We start from the raw sequence: 21,680 nt of genomic DNA, 5'->3' as shown, positions 1-21,680 counted from the left end.
AGGGCCCAGTGAAAACTTACCTTCTGCAAAATATCTGGTCTATACTCCTGCCTGTAAGTGCCAATACCTGGCTGAAAATGTTATCTTGAGACTTACTAATGTGCAGATGATACAGCAATGGACTGACTCTAGAACTGCAATGGCCACTAGCCACCTGTAGCTATTAGACACTTGAAATGTAGCCAATGCTGTATATTGAAGTTAAGGGCCCAGTATGTCAAATACATTAAATGAACAAGTCAGCAGAGCTTTAATAAACAATCAGATTAACAGCCCAGTAGGAGAATTACAATCCCATAAGTAGTAGATTTAAATCCTCACTGGTCCCAAGTTGTGGGTCAGCAAAAGCATTTGCCTGTGAATTTTGGGGGCAACAAAGAGCCATCACATCACTTGCTGGTCTCCGTGTGGGTTCCTTTCAAATTTATTCCTGTTTGAGAGTAGCAAAAAGAGGCATTTTCCAGATGACAAGATTTTGTGTTTTAGAACCCTCTGTAAGCCAAAGCCAAAACCTTCCACATTTTTTCAATTAATAAAGAAAAAAAGAGAGACATATACTTGAGTGTAGAACTACTACTCAAATTTGAAAGATGTTTAACTCAAACAAATGCTCTAAGTATAGGGATCTCCTAGCAGGGCTTCTCCCTCTCTTCGTAGCAGAAACTGAACTATTCCAGAGCCTTCAGGTCTTCAGCCAGCTTAGTTAGTATAAAAGGGAGGCAAATACTCACACAAGCACTAAACTCTGAATGCAAAACAAAAGAGTTCCCTTCTCCCCCAAATCAGCTGGTGAATAGCCAACAGGAAGATCCTCTAGATGACTATCTTTGTGTGAATTAGAAATTGGAATTTCAGGGAAGCCATCCATAGAGGAGCAGAAAGCTGAGAATACACCTCCTTTGCATGTGGACAGCATCCCAGAAGACAGAACCAAGAGTCAGAAGATAGAATGCTGTGGTGGTTAGACATTGCTAAGGAATCTCTACCTTGAGAAAAAAGTGTTCCTTTGCTTGTGTGCTTCCTTGTGTTCTTACCCAAGTTGGGTAAGAGCTTATCCCAGGAAAGGTGGCCTGTTTCCTTGGCAGTGCCTCTATCTGTGTCCTCACAAAAGAACACTGATTCACTTGGTAGAAAAGACAATGTGATACCCTGATGCTGGTGAAACTGTTCACTGTAAGAGTGCAGTCAACTCTTGAATTCAGTAGGTTCCAATGCTTGACTTTGGGATTTGGCCAGAATGATATGTTCCAGTTCCGTCTCTCTCCTACTGTCTGTGAATTGGTCACTTTATTTGCTATCACGGAAGACACAATTTGTTGCTTTTCCCAAAACTATTACACCATATTTTTTCCTTGCTTGCAGAGTAGTTAGAGGCTAAAATTGCCAGATACTTATTTCCTAAGCATCCGTGAAGTCTATAGTGGATTTTTGGAAAAGGTTTTCTCTCTGTAAATGGAAACACTGGCAAAGAGATGCCCCATTTCATTCCATTTTGGTTTACAATGGCTGATATAACAAATTACCACCAACTTGGTGGCTTAAGCCAACAGATGTTTATTTTCTCACAATTCTGAAGGACAGACATCCAAAGTCAGTATCACTGGGCCCAAATCGAGGTGTTAGCAGGGCCACACTCCCTCTGGGGCCCATGCCTTGCCTCTTGCAGCTTCTTATGGCAGTAGGCATTGCTTAGTGTCTACATCACCCTAATTTATGTGTCTGTGGTAACATCGCCTTCTCTCTTCTGTGTCTCAAATCTTCCTCTACCTCCTTTTTGTAAAGATACTTGTGATAAATAATTAGCTGGGCATGGTGGCGTGCACCTGTAGTCCCAGCTACTTGGGAGTCTGAGGCAAAGGAATTGCTTGAACCCCGGAGGCAGAGGTTGCAGTGAGCCGAGATCACACCACTGCACTCCAGGCTGGTGACAGAGCAAGACTCCGTTTCAAAAAACAAACACACACACAAAAAATACTTGTGATAGCATTTAGGGACCACTCAGATAACCCAGGATAACCTCCCCATCTCAAGATCCTTAATCACTTCTGCAAAGTCCCTTTTTGCCATATAAAATAACATTGCCAATTACCAGGGTGATATGGTTTGGCTGTGTCCCCACCAAAATCTCATCTTGAATTCCCACATGTTGTGGGAGGGATCTGATGGGAGGTAATTGAATCATGGGGGCAGGTCTTTCCCATGCTATTGTTGTGATAGTAAGTCTCTGGAGATCTGATGGTTATTATAAAGGGGAGTTTCCCTGCACTAGTTTTCTTCTCTTGTCTGCTACCATGTGAGACATGCCTTCTACCTTCCACCATGATTGTGAGGACTCCCCAGCCACGTAAAACTGTGAGTCCATTAAACCTTCTTTTTTTTATAAATTGCCCAGTCTCAGGTACATCTTTATAGCAGCATGAAAACAGACTAGTACAGTAAATTGGTACCAGTAGAGTGGGATGTTGCTGAAGATACCTGAAAATGTGGAAGTGACTTTGGAACTGGGTAATAGGCAGATGTTGGAACAGTTTGGAGGGCTCAGAAGAAGATAGGAAAATGTAGGAAAGTCTGGAACTTCCTAGATACTTGTTGAATGGCTTTGACAAAAATGCTGATAGTGATATGAACAACGAAGTCCAGGCTGAGGTGGTCTCAGATGGAGATGAGGAACTAGGGAACTGTAGCAAAGGTGACTCTTGTTATGTTTTAGCAAAGAGGCAGGTGGCATTTTTCCCCTGCCCTAGAGATTTGTGGAACTTGAACTGGAGAGAGATGATTTAAGGTATCTGGCAGAAGAAATTTCTAAGGAACAAAGCATTCAAGAGGTGACTTGGGTGCTGTTAAAGGCCCTCAGTTTTATAAGGAAAGAAGAGCATAAATGTTTGAAGAATTTGCAGCCTGACAATGCAATAGAAAAAAAAAACACCCATTTTCTGAGGAAAAATTCAAGCCAGCTGCAGAAATTTGCCTAAGTAACGAGGAGTCAAATGTTAATTTCCAAGACAGTGGGGAAAATGCCTCCAGGCATGTCAGAGATCTTCACGGCAGCCCCTCTGATCACAGGCCTAGAGGCCTAGAAAGAAAAAAGAGTTTCATGGGCTGGTCCCAGGGTCCCTGTGCTGTGTGCAGCCTAGGGACTTGGTGCCCTGCGTCCCAGCTGCTCCAGTCATGGCTAAAAGGGGCCAAGGTACAACTCAGGCTGTTGCTTCAGAGGGTGGAAGCCCCAAACCTTGGCAGCTTCCACGAAGTGTTGAGCCTGCTGGTACACAGTAGTCAAAAATTGAGGTTTGGGAACCTCCACCTAGATTTCAGAGGATGTACGGAAACACCTGGATGTCCAGGCAGAAGTTTGCTTCAGAGGTGGGGCTCTCATGGAGAATCTCTATAGGGCAGTTTGGAAGGGAAATGTGGGGTCAGAATGCCCACACAGAGTCCCTATTGGGGCACCACCTAGTGGAGCTGTGAGAAGAGGGCCACCATCCTCCAGACCCCAGAATGGTAGATCCACAAACAGTTTGCACCATGTGCCTGGAAAAGCTGCAGACACTCAACACCACTCCATGAAAGCAGCCAAGAGGGAGTCTGTACCCTGCAAAGCCACAGGGGCTGAGCTGCCCAAAACCATGGGAACCCACCTCTTGCAACAGCATAACCTGGATATGAGACATGGAGTCAAAGGAGATCATTTTGGAGCTTTAACGTTTGACTACCCTGCTAAATTTCGGACTTGCATGGGGCCTGTAGCCCCTTTGTTTTGGCCAATTTATCCCATTTGGAATGGCTGTATTTACAAAATGCCTGTATCCCCATTATATCTAGGAAGTAACTAAGTCACTTTTGATTTTGCAGGCTCATAGGTGGAAGGAACTCGCCTTGTCTCTGATGAGACTTTGGTCTGTGGACTTTTGAGTTAATGCTGAAATGGGTTAAGACTTTGGGGAACTGTTGAGAAGGCATGATTGGTTTTGAAATGTGAGGAAATGAGATTTGGGAGGGGCCAGAGGTGGAATGATATGGTTTGGCTGTGTCCCCACCCAAATCTCATCTTGAATTCCCACGTGTTATAACAGGGACCCAGTGGGAGGTAATTGAATCATTGGAGCGGGTCTTTCCTGTGCTGTTCTCATGATAGTGAGTAAGTCTCACAAGATCTGATGGTTATTATAAGGGGGAGTTTCCCTGCACAAGCTCTCTTCTCTTGTCTTCTACCAGGTGAGATGTGCCTTTCACCTTCCACCATGTTTGTGAGGCCTCCCCAGCCACATGGAACTGTAAGTTCATTAAACCATTTTTTTTTTTTGGTAAATTGCCCAGTCTTGGGTATGTCTTTATCAGTAGTGTGAAAACAGACTAATACACAGGGATTAGGATGTGGATATCTTTTGGGGGAACATTGTTCAGCCTATAGAGGTGGAGGAAAGATAAGATGTCTGGAACTGTGGCAGCCAACTGTCATAGGGGTACAAGCCTGAGGATGCCTGAACAGAAAGAAAAAAATGCAGCTTGATTCTCAATAATGTGGTTATGCTCCTGACATAGCCAAAACTGGAACTATCCACCCTGGGTTTACTTTTAAGTGAGAGAAGAAATCCCATTGATTTAGTTACCATGAGTTGAGAATAGTGCTACCTGCAGCTTAATACTTCCTAAGAAATACAACTACTGATTTTCTTAAAACCTGAGAACATGACAAGGAAAGTGACAATCAGCTAAAGGTAAATGGGTCAGTCTTGCCACTGTTCTTATAAAACATTTCCTGTTTCACAAAATGTACGTTTTGATTATACTCCCTTTTGTAATGTTCTATAATCTAATTGTTTTTCTGTATATGTCTAATTTCTCTAACAAAACAGGGAGCTTGATGAGAACAGGGATGCTGAATCTTTGACTCTTACCTGCTGCACACTGCTGGGACAAGAAAAACATTCATTAAATCACCAGCTACTTGATCAATTAATTGATTATACTTGTATTATCTGTGGATTTCAAATGCAAATAATAATGTAATTTCCTAGAATAATTAATAACTAAGTTGTGTTTATATTTCATATATCAATGTTTTCATATACCAGTGTTTATACTGCACCAGTACTATGCCAGGCATATAGCATTTCTCATTCATTCTCTTTCTATCACACACACAAACACACACACACACACACACACACACTTCTCATTTTTTATATCACTCTTCCAAAATATTATCTCCAGCTTACAAAGGCAATAAGAACCAGAGCCTTCATACCCATATCCATCTGATTCTAAATTCTATTAGCTAATTCTCATACATGCTATACTACTTCTATGACATGATACAAGATTTATCTTAGAAAGATTTGGGAAAAATTGTTTTAGCAAAAGGAAGTAAAAATAAGTTTTAAAAATACCAGTTGAGTTGATCACCTGACCCCTTACTTAAAGACTACATTGAAAAGACAGGTGGGGAAGACACTATGGGAAGAACAGAGGAAATCAGAAGACAAGAGAAGAAATAGGAAGGAGGTCTCAAACCCTTAGAGACAGACCTGCTCCTTTAAAATAAGAGCCATGGGAACTATACCTACCCACTTTAATGAAAATTACCAGTTTCCATCTACAATATTTGTAGCTGAACACCAACATTTCAGAACTCAATCACCAGCATTTCAGAAGTAAACCTGGATTTGCCACTTAAAGTCACCATAGGAATGTCAGTTGCCTAAGAGCAAGCAGGACAATCATAGGTTCTGCCAAACTTTCATCCAGTGCCTGGGAGGATTATCCCCAGTGATAAAGTTTAAAGGGATGGCAGGAGTCAAGAATAAAGCTGTGCATTGATTTCATCATAAGTCCAAAATACTGACTACATATACAAATATGAATATAGTTACATATTTATAAATATTATATTTTATATGTAATTATATAATTGTTAACAGTATGTTTATATATCTCTTAACTGATTATTAACTGGTAAAAAGCAATCTTCTGGATAATACATAAACTATAAATACTACTATGTTTTAAAACACATAACTACATTTTTATCTTGCTTTTCCCTATCTTATATGGAAATTTTCAATAATTTACAAACATCAATAAAATTCAACAACCTGGGCCAGGCGCGGTGGCTCACACCTGTAATCCCAGCACTTTGGGAGGCCGAGGCAGGCGGATCACGAGTTCAGGAGATTGAGCTCATCCTGGCTAACACGGTGAAACTCCATCTCTACTAAAAAATACAAAAAATTAGCTGGGTGTGGTGGCGGCTGCTTGTAGTTCCAGCTACTCGGGAGGCTGAGGCAGGAGAACGGAGTGAACCTGGGAGGTGGAGCTTGCAGTGAGCTGAGATTGCGCCACTGCACTCCAGCCTGGGTGACAGAGCGAGACTCTGTCTCAAAAAGAAAAAAAAAAATTCAACAACCTAATTCCCATTACAAATATTTTTCTTTCACATTTTTTCTCCACCTAATTTTTAAACACTAGTAGTAACTAACAGCACATCATTAATAACTCCAACATTCCAAAAACACTAGACAGGATGGAAATTAACTATAAAACAAATCTAATGAACTTATGGCTAGAGATTCTGACTTTTAGCAACTTCTCAGTGATGAAGGTAAGTAAACCCTTTCACTCATGAGTCAACATGCTTAAGTATTTGTTCCAGAAAACTATTGCCTAGGAAAATAAGTCTATAACCAATAACTAATTTGACTGTTTGTGTAAATTCCTGCAAGCACATCTGTCTAGACAAAGAGTTTGTTGAAATGGAGAAGCGGTTCTCTTACCAAGACAATAGACTGCTCACCTAGGAACTAGCTTGTTAACCAAACAGCAGTTTACTACAAAGACTCACTTCAAAACTCATGCTTTGTTGCACCTACCAATCCAAATTATATGATGACATAAAATTTGTCCAATTCTCAATCAGTTCTTTGTGTTGAACAACTCATCTTTTTTTCTTGTTTTGTTTTGTTTTGTGCTGTTTTTTTTGAGACAGAGTCTTGCTCTGTTGCCCAGGCTGGAGTGCAGTGGCATGATCTCAGCTCACTGCAACCTCCGCCTCCTGGGTTCAAGCAATTCTCTGCCTCAGCCTCCCGAGTAGCTGGGATTACAGGTGCCTGCCACCACACCCGGCTAATTTTTTTGTATTTTTAGTAGAGACGGGATTTCACCATCTTGGCCAGGCTGGTGTTGAACTCCTGACGTCGTGATCCACCTGCCTCAGCCTCCCAAAGTTCTGGGACTACAGGCGTGAGCCACCATGCCTGGCTGAAAGACCCATCTTAAACCACTTGACCCCAAACAACAAAACCCTTCCAATAACTTCTCCTGACCTCACCTCTGACACACTCTGAAGTCTGTCAAAGTGGTATCTGCTTGATAACTGCCTTTACTGCACGGGACCCTATAAACTTAGCTTTGCTTGACTAATAGTTTTTTGGGGAGTTCACCACTTCAACACCTCTACCTATCTGTGAGTTAAGTTTGTTTCCTTAAATATGATTCATTTAAGCTTCAAATTCTGGTCTGGGCTATGAGGAAGGCAATTGTAGGTGAGAATTCACAAATGGCTGCTTGCTCTCATCCAACATTGTCCCTTTCAGCTTCCTGGAGGCCACTTCAGAAATTCCCACTTCTACTTGTCTTCGAAAAGTGGCTCTTCCCTTCTGTGGAGAAAGCAGTTACTAGGACATTATAAAATTGCCCCACCAGGTAGCTATTCCAAGAGTTTTGTTTATTTTGTACTGCTGGTGCCTGGCATAGTCTCTGTATTTCTGTTGTCTGAAAAATTCATTTAAGACCTCAATTCTGAGAGTAACAGGAGAGATGTACTGTTACATTCTAAAGTAAGGTACTAAGTGCCCTCCTCATGGAACTTAGTTATAAAATAGCCGAACTAGGCATGTAACCTTTACTGCATCATCCACCACCAGCCTACAAAAAGAAGACTACAGATTTGAAAGTGGGCTTGGGGAGCCTAAAGAGTTGCTAGCCTAGTAAGGACATTTTTTGCATCTTCTTCCCTGTCCCATCTGATTTTATCATTTGTTTATTGTATTGGGACCCATAACTGGAAATACATTTTACATTGAGACTCAGTGCACAAATACATATATGTGTGTTTGGATGTGTGTTTGTGTGTGTGTATAAACTGAAACAAAGTTTCATAAAATAATACCTGTCCTTGCTATGTGTGATGCACTCTGATATTTTCTACAATGATCCATTGTATTCTATTTTGTCATTTTTAAAACATAGTTGCCAACTACTAGATGAATTTAACAAACAATGAACCACAACCTCAAGTTGAAAAACACTCTCAGAGATATGCCTATCGAAATTGGGACATCTAATCAAATGGGAGTGAGCTTCTTAGTCTGGGCTGTGTGTCTTCAATCAGCTTTGGCTTCAGAATCTCCATCCAGGGAAGTCATAGACTGAAGTGAGTCAGGCTAAGTTAATTCAATACTTGCTAACCAGTCACAACCCACAGAATGAAAACCACTAACAAAACCGTGGTGCATTCCTAGACTTTGTTTGGATTGCTAATTCTCCAATACGATTGGGAGAAATAAGAGCCAGTAAACCTCTGCCTGGCAGTTAATCCTTGTGACACAATTTTTCACAATGTTCTCTTTTCTTTCTCTAGGGATTGGTGGTTCTAAGTCCCAGGATGTGAAAATAAATAGGAAATTTGTTCAAGTCTCCTGGTAGCTGGAGAAGAAATGGCTCTCTCAACTCCCAGTTGAGGGCAATAACAATGAATGTTCTCTTGGGAAGAAAATATTTTTACTTGGAGAGGAGTGACTCCATTCCAAGGCCTGGATACACACTGTGTGGCAGGCTTTGCCTGGGTCTGTATATGTGTGTGAACGCAAACACCTTTTATCATTATCTCCCAGAAAAGAAAGATCTTTCTCTGTATCTTCTGAAAAAAACAAACAAAAAAAAACAAAAAACACAATATAGAGAATTTTTTAAGATTCCCAAAGTCCTAATAATCAGGGTTGAGCAATATTGTAAATACATCCTTTAACTTCTATTGAGAAAAACAGTAGTATATGTGAAACTAGAAAAATAATTTTTATAATTCTAGCAATATATACAGCTGATTTTCCATCTCTTCAGAAACGAAGACTCTTAGCCCATTTCCTAGTCTGCTGTAGATCCTCCCACTAAAATGGAGTGCTATACTTAGACATGAAAAGAAGTTGTAAAACCTCCCTTTTAAAAATTCAAATAGATCCCCAGTTCATGTTGAATGACGTAAGGCAGAAAGCAGGAAAGGGTAAGAGAAATGGAGAGTATAACTGTTCCTAAGTTCAGCAAAACTGACCTTGCCCAAGCAAAAGCAATGGCTCCAGAATCAAGTTAATGGTGGCAAAAGAAGTTACCCAAAGAGTGCAGACTAAAAAAAAACACCTGAAGGCACATGTGCACACAATTGGCTCATAAACCACCACATGATGTAAGCCATGAAAGCAAGCAAGACTGGACTACCCCTTCCTGCATCTCAATGACAACCTCTGCTCACAAGCTTAATGGTTCCCTTGTTCCCTCAAGGCCAACAGTCACATTTCCTTCAGTCTCGGGACCTGTGGGTGCTGGGGACAGGAGAGAGCACAGTGTAACCCTCCTTGGATGAATGCCTCCAGAAGTGGTTGTTTCGTGCCCTCCCCAGCAATGCCTTTTTCTGGCTGGTAGTGACTGGGAGGGGGATTGATGACAAGCACAAAAATAGAACTGCCCAGAAAGGAACACGAAGCTCCATGATGGCTCTCATAAAGCTGCCTGAAAAACATTCTATCCAGTAACCACTTCCACCTATGCCGGTGGAATTAAAGTCTCTGCTAAAATAGAAGGAAATAATTTTTTAAAACATAACTAATATGTTTGTTTATTATTTAACTTTATGAAAACACAGCGAAAAAGTCAAGAAAAAGATAATGCAAATTTTCCCATTTTACAGATAAAGAAATGAACCCACCGAAGTGGAGATTTGCCTAATATTACTCATACAGTAAGTGGCAGAGCCAAGACTCAAGTCAGCGACAGCTCCAAGGTGCATGTTCTTTCTTCGAACTTGTCAGCTGAGGAAGAGGTAGGCAGGATCTTGGGGAGGAGCAACAAGTTGGTGTGTGATGAGGCATTTGGCAACAGCCCTGTCCTGAAGGCCCAGAAGCTATCTCTACATCCTTTCTTGTGCTGAGGTTCTAATATTTAACATAATGTTTCATTTCTAGATGTTAGTAAGTTTTATTACCTCTGTGTTACATTTTATTAAATAATATTTGCCTATAAATTTTATTTGGAATGATGTAATTTATTAAATTATTTGAGGATGAGCGTATGTAATCCTAAAGATCGATATGTTTTTCATTTTTAGAAAGAATGAGCAGTCTGTTTGATTGTGTTCTCTCTCTCGAGCCATTTAAATTAATTTTGAAGAGATGCTTTAAAACATTCAAACACACACATTCCACATTATTCTCACAGTTTTCCCACTGCAGAAAATTCTGATATCAGAGCCCATCAAGGTCCTGGACACTCCATTTCCTGCCAATGGAATGGGAGCCCTCTGTGTGTGCTTTACACAATCTTCCCCTTTGGGGCTAATAGGTTTTAATCTATTTACTTGCTTAAGAAACATGAAGCTGAGTGTGTGCCACTTACTGGGCTGTGTGGTGGGTGTTAGGGACACACTGGTCTCTGCTCTCTAAGAACTCACAGACCAGTAGAGGAGGCCAAGATATAGCCAGGGACTGACAGAAGAAGACAGCAGATGGTTCAGAGCACACACGCTGGAAAGCAACAGACGTCTATCTGGATCCTGGTTTGAGGCTCCTGGCTCTGTGACCCTGGGCCAGATCTTAATTTCGGTAAATCTATTTTCTCATTTGTAGAAATAGGTAATAGTAAGACCTACCAGGTAGATTTCTTGTGAGGATTAAACAAGCAAATACATATGACAAGCTAAGTGTCACCTAGAACATGGTAAGAACTCAATAAATATCAGTGACTATTGGTATTACATGCTATGGAAACACAGACGGGCATTTGACCCATCCTTGACAGAGGAGGATGATTTGGAAAGGTTTCCCCCAAAAAATGGCACTCTAGAGCAAGGATAGGCAGCAGAGTGAGATGTGATTCTCAACCAGGGGGTCAGTTTTTGCCCTCCCAGGGAACATTTAGTAATGTCTGGAGACATTTTCGGTTGTCACAACTCGGGGGTGGGTGCTATGCATCTCGTGGGTAGAGGCCAGGAATGCTGCCAACATCCTGCAGTGCACAGGACAGCCCCACAACTAAGAACTATTCAGACAGAAACAACAACAATGCCGAGGCTGAGAAGCCCTGGTTTAGAGCATGAATTCTATAGTCAGAATGCCTGGATTTTAATTCTGGCTCTGTCACTTGTCAGCTGTGTGACTTTAGGGGCATTACTGAATTTTTCTGTGCTTCACTTAGCTCATTTGTAAATGAAATATGAAAATGAATTAAATAAGTTAGTACTGATAAATTGAACAAAGTATTACAATATACTTAAATAAATTCTAATATCTAATTAATCCTGAAGGATCTTTTTTCACCCCAAATCAGAAGTAATGGCTATTAAAACCTATTCTTTTGTGCTCTAGACAGCTTCTAGGAAGGTCACTCTTATTTCCATGGAGTCCTTTGGACTATATGACTTTAGCCAAGTCTCAGCCTGGTTTACTATGGCTCAGTTAGTCCATGCAATTTTAAATGCACGCTTAAGACATGCAACAGAAAAGCGTGGCCCCCTCTGTGATGCTGCTGGTGACAGGACCAGATGGGGCAGGGAAGAAGCCAAGCCGGGAAGGACTCGCGCTCACATTCTCTTCCACCGCTTCTGCCTTTACTGTTTTATGTTTTCTTCCCGTTTCTCCTTTCTATTCAAGACATATCTCCAACACCCTCAAAGCAATTCTCTGCTATTTTCTCAAGCTATTATGACAAAGCTTTATAGCTTCTTACTGTTTAAGGGCATTTTAGAATAATCATCTATGCTTGAATGGTTTTTGAAGGACAGATGAGAAGTCAGATATTTCCCAGGAATCTATACTTCTTCTCTCATCAAAAGGATATTCAGGGCTGGGAGCAGTGGCTCACGCCTATAATCCCAGCACTTTAGAACCCGAGGCAGGTGGATTGCCTGAGGTCAGGAGTTAGAGACCAGCCTGGCCAACATGGTGAAACCCCGTCTCTACTAAAATACAAACATTAGCCAGGCGTGGTGGCAGGTGCCTGGAATCCCAGCTACTCAGAAAGCTGAGGCAGAAAAATCGCTTGAACCCGGGAGGCAGAGGTTGCAGTGAGCCAAGATCGCACCACTGCATTCCAGCCTGGGCAACAGAGCGAAACTCCGTCTCAAAAATAATAATAATCATAATTAGTCAGGCATAGTGGTGGGCGCCTGTTATCCCAGCTACTCGGGAGGCTGAGGCAGGAGAATCGCTGAAACCCAGGAGGCGGAGATTGCAGTGAGCCGAGATCACGCCATTGCACTCCAGCCTGGGCAACAGAGCAAGACTCCGTCTCAAAAAGAAAAAAAAAAAAAAGGATATGCAAAATTGCTATATCTTACTATTGCGTCTTCAAAGTTTCCAATGCAAGCCTTGAACTTCTTCATGGTTTATCTCTTAATCAACCACCTGGGTCACCCATGTATTTATACAAACACCTGCACTTGAGCCATTCACTGAAAAGAAAAGCTAAAATCACCAACCTCTATAACAAATGAGTTTAGAGTGGAGAGTGCTCTAAGCAGGGGATATTTTTTCTCTATTTCTCCTCCACTCTCTTTTTCCACATTTCTGGTGATAATCAGTCTGTTCCTCAGGCTGTTTGCTTTCAGAAATTTTATTTGCACTCCTCTCTAAATGTTTCGAACTGAGAAAATAATCCAGGGAAGGCCTTGAAATTCAAATTCCCTCAGGAGAACTATCACCTCTCTCCTCAAAGAGATTCGTGGTTTGGGGGCTTCTTCCGAAGCATCCCATCATATTAGTCCTCACTTTTTTCTGTCCTTAGGCCAGATAAATTCTGGGGTATCAACACCATCCTGAAGGGTCAACCAACTCAAGAAAATATATTCAGAATTTTCAAAACGGGATGAAAAGAAGGGACCAGCTCCACAATACATCTGAGTTCTATATTTATTTTCTTTGAACAGCCAATCCAAGGAGGAATAACAAGGTCACCAACAAAAATACCTTCTCTCTTGCCCACAGCATTTTCCAAAAAGTTGAGGTCAGTGAACCCACTGTTTATTAAAATGTTATGACAAGGGATAGGTTGCTCTTTTCTATCTACTATTTTTATGAAATAAGTTGTGAAACTGGAATTGATTTGGGGCAAACTTATACCGTTTTGTGGTTCAGCTTCTTCAGTCAGAGCTGATTTATAAAATAAGTAAAAATATCTTATTGTGAAACAGCATCCTGTGAAAATATATTCCATGATTCTATGAAATGGGATTGTTTGGATGGGATCGGAAGAAAGAGTATTTATTTCCAGGTCAAAAATTCAGCCAAGACAATTAATTCCCTATTTTCTTTTTAAAGTAAACACTTGGGAGCTTTTAATAAGTAGCACTGGTTAACTTCGTTTTCCTCTGTGATGCTGCCCTTTCTGTTTTCATATCTTCTCTGTCTCTCCTACTTCTTTATGAGGACCTTTAAAAGACCCACATTTCTCTTGCATCTTTGCTTCCTATTTGGGAGGGATTCTGTCCCTGAGGTTAACTAATTTATTTATTATATTTTCATAAGGTTACTAATGTTGACTTTTAGTACAATTAAAGGGTTCCTATCAAAATTTGAAATCTACTATGACCCGTAAAAAGAGATTAATCATTATATAAACAAAAAGGGTGGGGAAGAATCAAGAAAAGGTTTATTAGTGGCCCAAAGTCTTAGAGCAGAGGTCACGGGCAAAATCTGGCATGAAGCCTGTGTTTATGTAGTCTTTGGGCTAAGAATGTTTTTACATTTTCAAAGAGTTGTGAAGAAAAAGAAAAAACAAAGAAGAATATGCAATAGAGACAGTGTGTGGTCTGCATAGCTTATTATTTACTATTTGGCTCTAACAGAAAACGTTCGCTGACTGCTCCCCTATACTGTCCTTTCTTTCCTAGCTTGATATATCACTGATCAGATTCATCTTCAGATTATTAAACTGAGCTTACATTTCCTAGCTACTCTATCTTTTTGGCCAAAAAACACATTAACATCACTCCTCTGATTTTTTTTATAGCAACAAGGCCTATTAAAAATTGTTTTGCTTTGTTTTGTTTTGTTTGACATGGTGGGGGGGTCTCACTATGTTGTCCAGGCTGGGCTTCAATTCTTGGGCTCAAGTAATCCTCTCACCTCAGCCTCCCAAGTAGCTGGGACTACAGGTGCATGACACCACACTTAGTGGTGAATTTACTTATTTATTTATTGCAGTAGGTAATTTTTTAATGTCATTCATGTACTCATATTTATTGAGTTCCTACAATATGCCAAGCACTGAGATGTTTCTTAGGGTGAAATAAAGTGGTTACCAATAGAGTTACCAAATCTAGCACCTTATTTCAAACAGATAATAAACTCATTTAAATGTCTTTTTAAAAAATCTCTTTTATAGTAAATATGCGCTCTTGTTACTTTATAACTCAACAGCTTTCTTTGGTTCCTTTCTGTCTCCAGAACAAAATACAAATTAGTCAGGCTGAGTGGCTATTAGAGTGTTCCACAATTGTCTTTTTAATCTCTCCTCTCACTACTTCTCCACCTGGACTTGATACAGGATGAACTGGGCTATTCATTATTATCCAAACATAAGTTGTTCTTTCCAAAATTCATTCTGTCAAACATGTCAACCTCTCATCCTGGAAACATTTCAGATATTTTTACTAAGAATAAAAAGAGTTGGTAGAAAAGCTGTTGGGAAGGCATAGCTTCCACCTGAAGCAAACCATTCATACATATACCTTATTTAACATAGTGACAGTTTCATCCTCGCATATTATACAACAGTCATCTCAGAACATTGAATAAGGCTAATGGGCCAAGCTTGGTGCTATGAATGAAGCATAGCCCTTGTCCTCAGAAGACACCAAAGTTTAAAACCTAACACGGTAATTTAACTCTGGATCTCTCCATCCTCCTGTCCTCCGCATTCCCTCATTCACTCATCCATTCATTTGGTAAACTTTATTGGGCAGCTGTTGGCCATGCACAGTTCATCAGGCTCAGTCTCAGTTCTTTGGCATATTAACCAACAATTACAGTACGAGTGCAAGGACGGAAGACTGCAGAGCACTCTGGGAGTGTGGAGGAGTGGCACATAATCAGGCAGAGCTGAGGGAGGAAAGGGCTTCCTGGAGGAAGGGACTCCTGAGTTTGGTCCTTAAAACTTTGAAGTAAATAGGCAAAGCATCACAAGGAAGTATCCAGACTAAATTTCTCTCCTATATTACTTCATCTATAGCTGTGAATATGATTCCTTTTCTGGAAGCACCATGCTTGCTCAGGAATGAGGGGAAATATCATAGAAGGAATTAAGGTTATATTTCTTGATTTTCTTTTCACTGGACTACATGGCTTAACAACAGAGAATAATGTATCTTGCCCTATTGTATTTTTAGTCTTTTGCTGTAAGTAGTAAGTCCAAGTAAAATATGTAGCAATGGGACTATGGGATTCCTAAATTCATTCCCAGGATATGGCTAAATTGAGAACTAGTCATTTCAAGAAAGAAGAAAACACTGCAACTGTAAATAGATAAAATGCAAGCTAATAAATTTCTTTAAAATTGTTCTTTGTGCTATTAACATCATATGATGTATTGTATATAATTGGAGACAGGCTATAAACTGTGGACTTTACAAAAAAGAAATTCCTAGGTTCAAACCCCAGCTCTGACAGCTCTTAGCTATGTAAACTAGGCAAGTTATAATGGCTGAATAGTAGCCATCATATAAAAATACCAAATGTTCTTAATCATTTCTTTTTTTGAGACACTTAGGTTGTTTCTCAATGGAGAGTATTAGTAATAAGACAATAATCAACATTGTCATATTAAAATCTTTATTCCCCTGTCTGACAGAATAAATTTTTTTAAATGGAATTTCTAGGTTAGAATTTATATCTATTAATAGTTTAATATCTCTAGGCCAGTTTCTTCATACATAAAATGAGATGGATGATGGTACCCACTTCGCTGGATCATTGTAAGAAGTAAATAAATTAATAGGAGGAAAACTGCTTAAGCAAGTGTTCGAAACAGCCTTTCTGTCCATTTTAAATCAATGAGTAGTAGCTTCCTCCAGGGGGATTTTGCAAAGTTCCACAGCAAGTCATGTTTTTCAGGTCCTGGAATACTGCCAGTGTGGAGGAATATGAATGGAATGTAGTCAGAGGATCACATCCAGGTCGTTTTCGGGATTCCACATGGCTCCTTGGTGAATTTATACTGCAGTTATACTTTTCTTTAAAACAGACATTGCACAACCTAAGAGCTAAAGCAGTAGGGAAAATACAGCAGCAAATCCACTTACCCCACATCATGTCCCATTCAAACACTCACAAACACTCATCTTTGCCAGTTTCTTTACTTAGTCCTTATCAGATAGTACCCATGGGGTTTCTTCTATCTTATCGAGCCAGTGACTGTACTGAATAACTCACCTCTTTTCATGTGTGAGCATTACTTATGCCCCAATTTCGTTTTTACCTTCCTCTCAGAATAGATTCTTTATCTTTCTAACTCTGATGTTATCAGCACTGAAATAATAAATCTGATTTCTCTGGAAAATTATGAACAAATGAATAGGAGATATGCGAATCCTGAGATAAAGTTGGTCCCGCTTATTTTGGGGGATATTTCCTCATTGTTGTATCAGGGAAGATAATTCATCATTTGAGTGCAAACAGTGCTCCCCATAGGGTCAGATAGCCATTATCTAAAATGCCACAGGATTTATCTAGCATCACTTGTAAAAACAGAAATCTATATGGCCAGTTCTGGGGTACAAAACACATCACACTGGATGTTCTACCCAATGATGGTAAGATCCCATAGGGGAAATTAAATGCCGTGAAATGGCCTTAATCATGGGAGTTAAGAAAATTGTTTTTCACAAACTACACAGCAGAATAAAAAACATGATATGAGGGAGACAGAATAGCATCTAAAAGGCATAGGATGAGGTCAGAGTTCTGAATGCACTTTATGGGTGTGGTGGTTAATTTTATGTGTCAACTTGACTGGGCTAAGGGATGCTCAGTGAGAGTATCTCCAGAAGAGATTAGCATTTTGAATTGTTAGACTAAGTAAAGAAGATCTGCCCTCACCAATGAGCGCAGGCATCTCCAATCCGATGAGGGCTCAAATAGAACATAAGACAGAGAAAGGCCAATTTTGCTCTTTTCAGTCTTTATGAACTGGGACATTCATCTCCTGCCCTTGGACATTGAAGTCCCTGGTTCTCATGCCTTTGTGCCTTTGGATTCCAGGACTTACACCAGTCCCCCACCACACCGCCCACCCTGGTTCAATTACAATAGAATTGCCTTGTGACCAAGTCACTGGGGGTGGAGGAGTATAAAGTCAGTGTTTGTGTTTATGCCATCTTTGCCATATGTGTCTCTCACACAGAGAATTGAGGTGATTATGGAAATATGCCCCCAAAATAACAAGAAAGATCGCAGGAAGCTACACAGGCAAGAGTAGAAAATTCAGGAATACTGTAAATACCAGGATTCTTCTATACATGTACAGATGGCCCTTGAGTTACTTTTCTTCGATTTTATGATGTTACAGAAGTGGAACGCATTCAGTATAAACCATACTTCAAGTACCCATACAAACACACTGTTTTTCACTTTCAGTACAGTATTCAACAAATTGCATGAGGTATTCATTACCCTATTACAAAATAGCATTTGACAGATGATTTTGCCCAACTAATCACTTACATCATAGGCTAATATAAATGTTCTGAGCACATTTAAAGTAGAGTAGGCTAGGTGTATTAAATCCATTTTCCTCTTATGATATTTTCAACTTATAATGGGTTTATCAGTATGTAACCCCACTTTAAGTCAAAAAGCATCAGTATAGCTTTATATCCTGCTTTTCTCTTCACATATTTTATCATAGGAATTCCCACATATTATTAAAAATTCTTTGAATATGTGGTTTATAATGGCTGAATAGTAGCCATCACATAAAAATACCAAATGTTCTTAATCATTTCCTTTTATGAGACATTTAGACTGTTTCCTAGTGGGAAGTATTAGTATTAAGACTATGATAAATATTGTCATACCAAAATCTTTTTGTGCATCTCTGACAAGATAAATTTTTTAAAAATTTAATCCCTAGGTTAGAATGTATTTTATTTAAATTATTTAATTCTAACAACAAACACTATTTCAAAAACTAGATACTGGAAAAAACCCAACTGACTCTAGATAAGTCTAAAATTTATCTGGCAGAAGCAGTCGTGTTAGACAGAAATAGATTAGCCAAAAAAGTTTACAATGCCATGGGGTAGCAGTTAATATGATTTGCAGAGGAAAAGAAGAGTGTAGGCCATTCTGGTGAGTCAATTAATTGTAAACAGATTTAAAAAGCTGCTGCTGCTTTCAGGTCTATAACCCTATCAAGTCATTTAGGCTTTCTAAACCTCAATTTGCTCATTTTAAAAACTGGAGACATTTCCCATGTTCATGCACCAGAATACTTAATATTGTAAGCTTGAATGTTCTCCCTAAATTGGTATGTAGATCTGCTGTCATCCCAATCACATGCCAGACCAGCATTTTTACAGAAAAAGAATAGATAGAAAAAGGATCATAGAAAAGCTGATTTTAACATTTATATGAAAAGGCAAAGGACCTAAAATAGTCAAAACAATCTTGAGAAAGAGCAATGTTGGAGAACTCACACTACCTCACCTCAAGACTTATTACAAAGCTTTGGTAATCAAGACAGTGTAGTATTGACAAGAAGATAGACAAACAGGTCAATGAGCTAGAATTGAGAGGCCAGAAATAGATCCATGCTTATAAAGCAAATTGTTCATGATAAAGGAACCAAAGCAATTTAAAAGCAAATAAAATACCTTTTAACAACTTGTACTGGAACAATTGGCTATCCATAAAAAAAAAAATTAAACTTAGACTCTTATTTGCACTTACACTCTATTTCACACCACACACAAGAACTAATTTTAAATGGTGGGAAAATCTGTGGATAGGAGTTTGAGAACCTTGAAAGATAGTCCATAGGAATAAGCATCTGCCCAAGATAGTCTATAGGAATAAGCATCTGCCCTCAGGCATTAGACCCTCACTTATCCTTAAATGTATCACGATAACTTAGCTTAGGCTAGGACCTGGCCTTCGGCCCTTCCCCACTACTTATTAAAACATTTAAAGAGAAACCTAAATTAAAAATCCAAAATAATAATGCAACTTAAAACTACCTCAAAAAATCCAAAAATCTTTAAGATATACCATTTGAAACAAAAGTGTTAAAAGAGATAGAACAAGAATTTTATGTAAACATGATAAATATACTTAAAGAGATGTACCAAGCTATTAGTAATATGAAGAAGAATAAAAATCATTAAAAATGAAAATATATGAGGTATGATAGCTGAAAAACTACAACAAAGATGGGATAAAGAAAGGATAGAAACAGTTAAAGAATAAATTCGTGAATTAGAAAATCAGACAAAGAGGCAATCTCTCGGAAATCAGAAGAATAAAGAGATAGAAGATATACAAGTAAGCATATTCTTCCCTGTTCCCATTATGTAGTATCAACACTCTCCCATCAAGAAAAGCAGGTTACTTACCCCAACATTACTATAACTGCCTTCTGATCCACTGGCATGAGGAGTCCAAGGTGGCCAGGTGGTAGACCCAGCTTCAAATTCAGTGGAATCCTCACTTTGCTGGTGGAGACATAGCCCTTACTGGGAACGATGTTCTCTAACCTAACAGAGCCTAAGGTTAGAAGACAGGAAGAACAAATTTCACAAATAGGTCACTGGGGATGATCATGTAGGGATCACTTCTATTTCCTTGATTACCAGATCTGAGTTTTCTAACCATTAAGGATAGAGCACCATGTATCAGTCCTTATTTCAATGCATATATCCCAAAATTGAGGATCATGCTCCAACCTTCAGAATGTGTTCTCGGAGAGGGCCACTTAGCTGAGCCTTTAAGCCCATTGCATCATTCAGCTAGGCCAGCTGCTTCTGGGTGATGGGATATATGGTGGAACCAGTGAATCCTGTAATCATTGTTGTATGTCCTTTGCAGCAAAATTGGTCCCTTATCTGAGGAAATGTTGTGAGATCCCATATTGATAGATCAGGCAAGCTGAAGTGTTGATTCATACTTGGTGTAGATGTAACCTCTGGTAAGGACAAATTACTGCTGTTTTCCTCAATTGACGGGTTAGCATCAGTCTCTGAGGCTGACATTCAGCACTGGCTAGATAAGCCCTTTGTGAACTGAATCCCATTCTGTTAGGTGTTTGCATACTTCTATTCCTGCCACCACTGAATGCCAACTTGCACTGGTACTGCAATAACCAGGAAGAAATGTTGGTTTCTTCCTGGTTTACTCACCCTGTCCACCTGATGGTTGAGATCCCCTTCTGCAAAAGAGGCTTGCTGGGCATCACCACAAGACAGACAGATCCGCACGCTTGGCGCCCACCATCTATAGGGCCAACATATCTCTTTCCCCTGCCTCCTTGTCCTCACTCTTCCCATTCTGGTCCTTCCAGGCCCTGAACAAACTAGCCAAATCATTCACCACTACCTATTGCTACCTAAGGTCACTTTTCCTTCCATACAAAGTAGACAATCAAGTGTGCTGCTCAAAGCTCTGCCCAAAGCTCTATATAGAGATTTTATACAAGTGATAAAGATTATGGGAGGTAGCCCAAAATCCCTCCCAAGACAGTCCTGTGACTACCACTGTTCCTCTCTAAACTAATACTATTTCTTCAAAGCATTCATTAGTAGTGGAATCTCCTAAAAGAAAAGAGCCCATAGCAGCTTAGGGGGAAATGAAAATAGGGTGAACTGGGAAGGCAGAATGTTATTGAGCATTCAGACATTGGAGGGATAACTCCTCCCCAAACAAAAATGAGACCTTCAAAAAGCATCAATTTAGTGTTTGATTTAATACAATTTTGTTCCATTTGTAATTATTTCATGTTCACTTGTGTCATCTCTTTAAGCAGTGTTTCCATCCCTTTGGAGTCAGGAAGTATATCTTACTCCTCCCTGTATCCAACTTTCTCAGTTCCCATCACAGGGCTAGGATCACAGCAGCTACTCACCTTAGTATTAAATAGTTTGGAATTGACTGATTCTCACTTAGGCAGTCCAGGGCTCTCTCTCTCAAATCTGTCATGATCATGCTGCCTTGACTATTGATGCCCATGCTTCCTCCTATAAACCACCCTTCAAGCTTTTCAAATCCCTACTCATGAGTCTGTCTACCTTTTATTTCAATACTGAGCAGCCATCCTCACCCAAGGTCATTTTAATACCAAGGTCCATGTCCATCACGGGGGTGCCCATCTCTGGATGGCAACTCCAGTCTTGTTTGCTTGTCTCTCTCACACCATTTCTGTTTACTGATTGT

This window comes from Pongo abelii, chromosome 5 (assembly GCF_028885655.2).
Source record: "Pongo abelii isolate AG06213 chromosome 5, NHGRI_mPonAbe1-v2.0_pri, whole genome shotgun sequence".
Taxonomy (NCBI): domain Eukaryota; kingdom Metazoa; phylum Chordata; class Mammalia; order Primates; family Hominidae; genus Pongo; species Pongo abelii.
The sequence above is the reverse complement of the archived record's forward strand: the minus strand, read 5'-3'. Positions refer to the sequence as shown.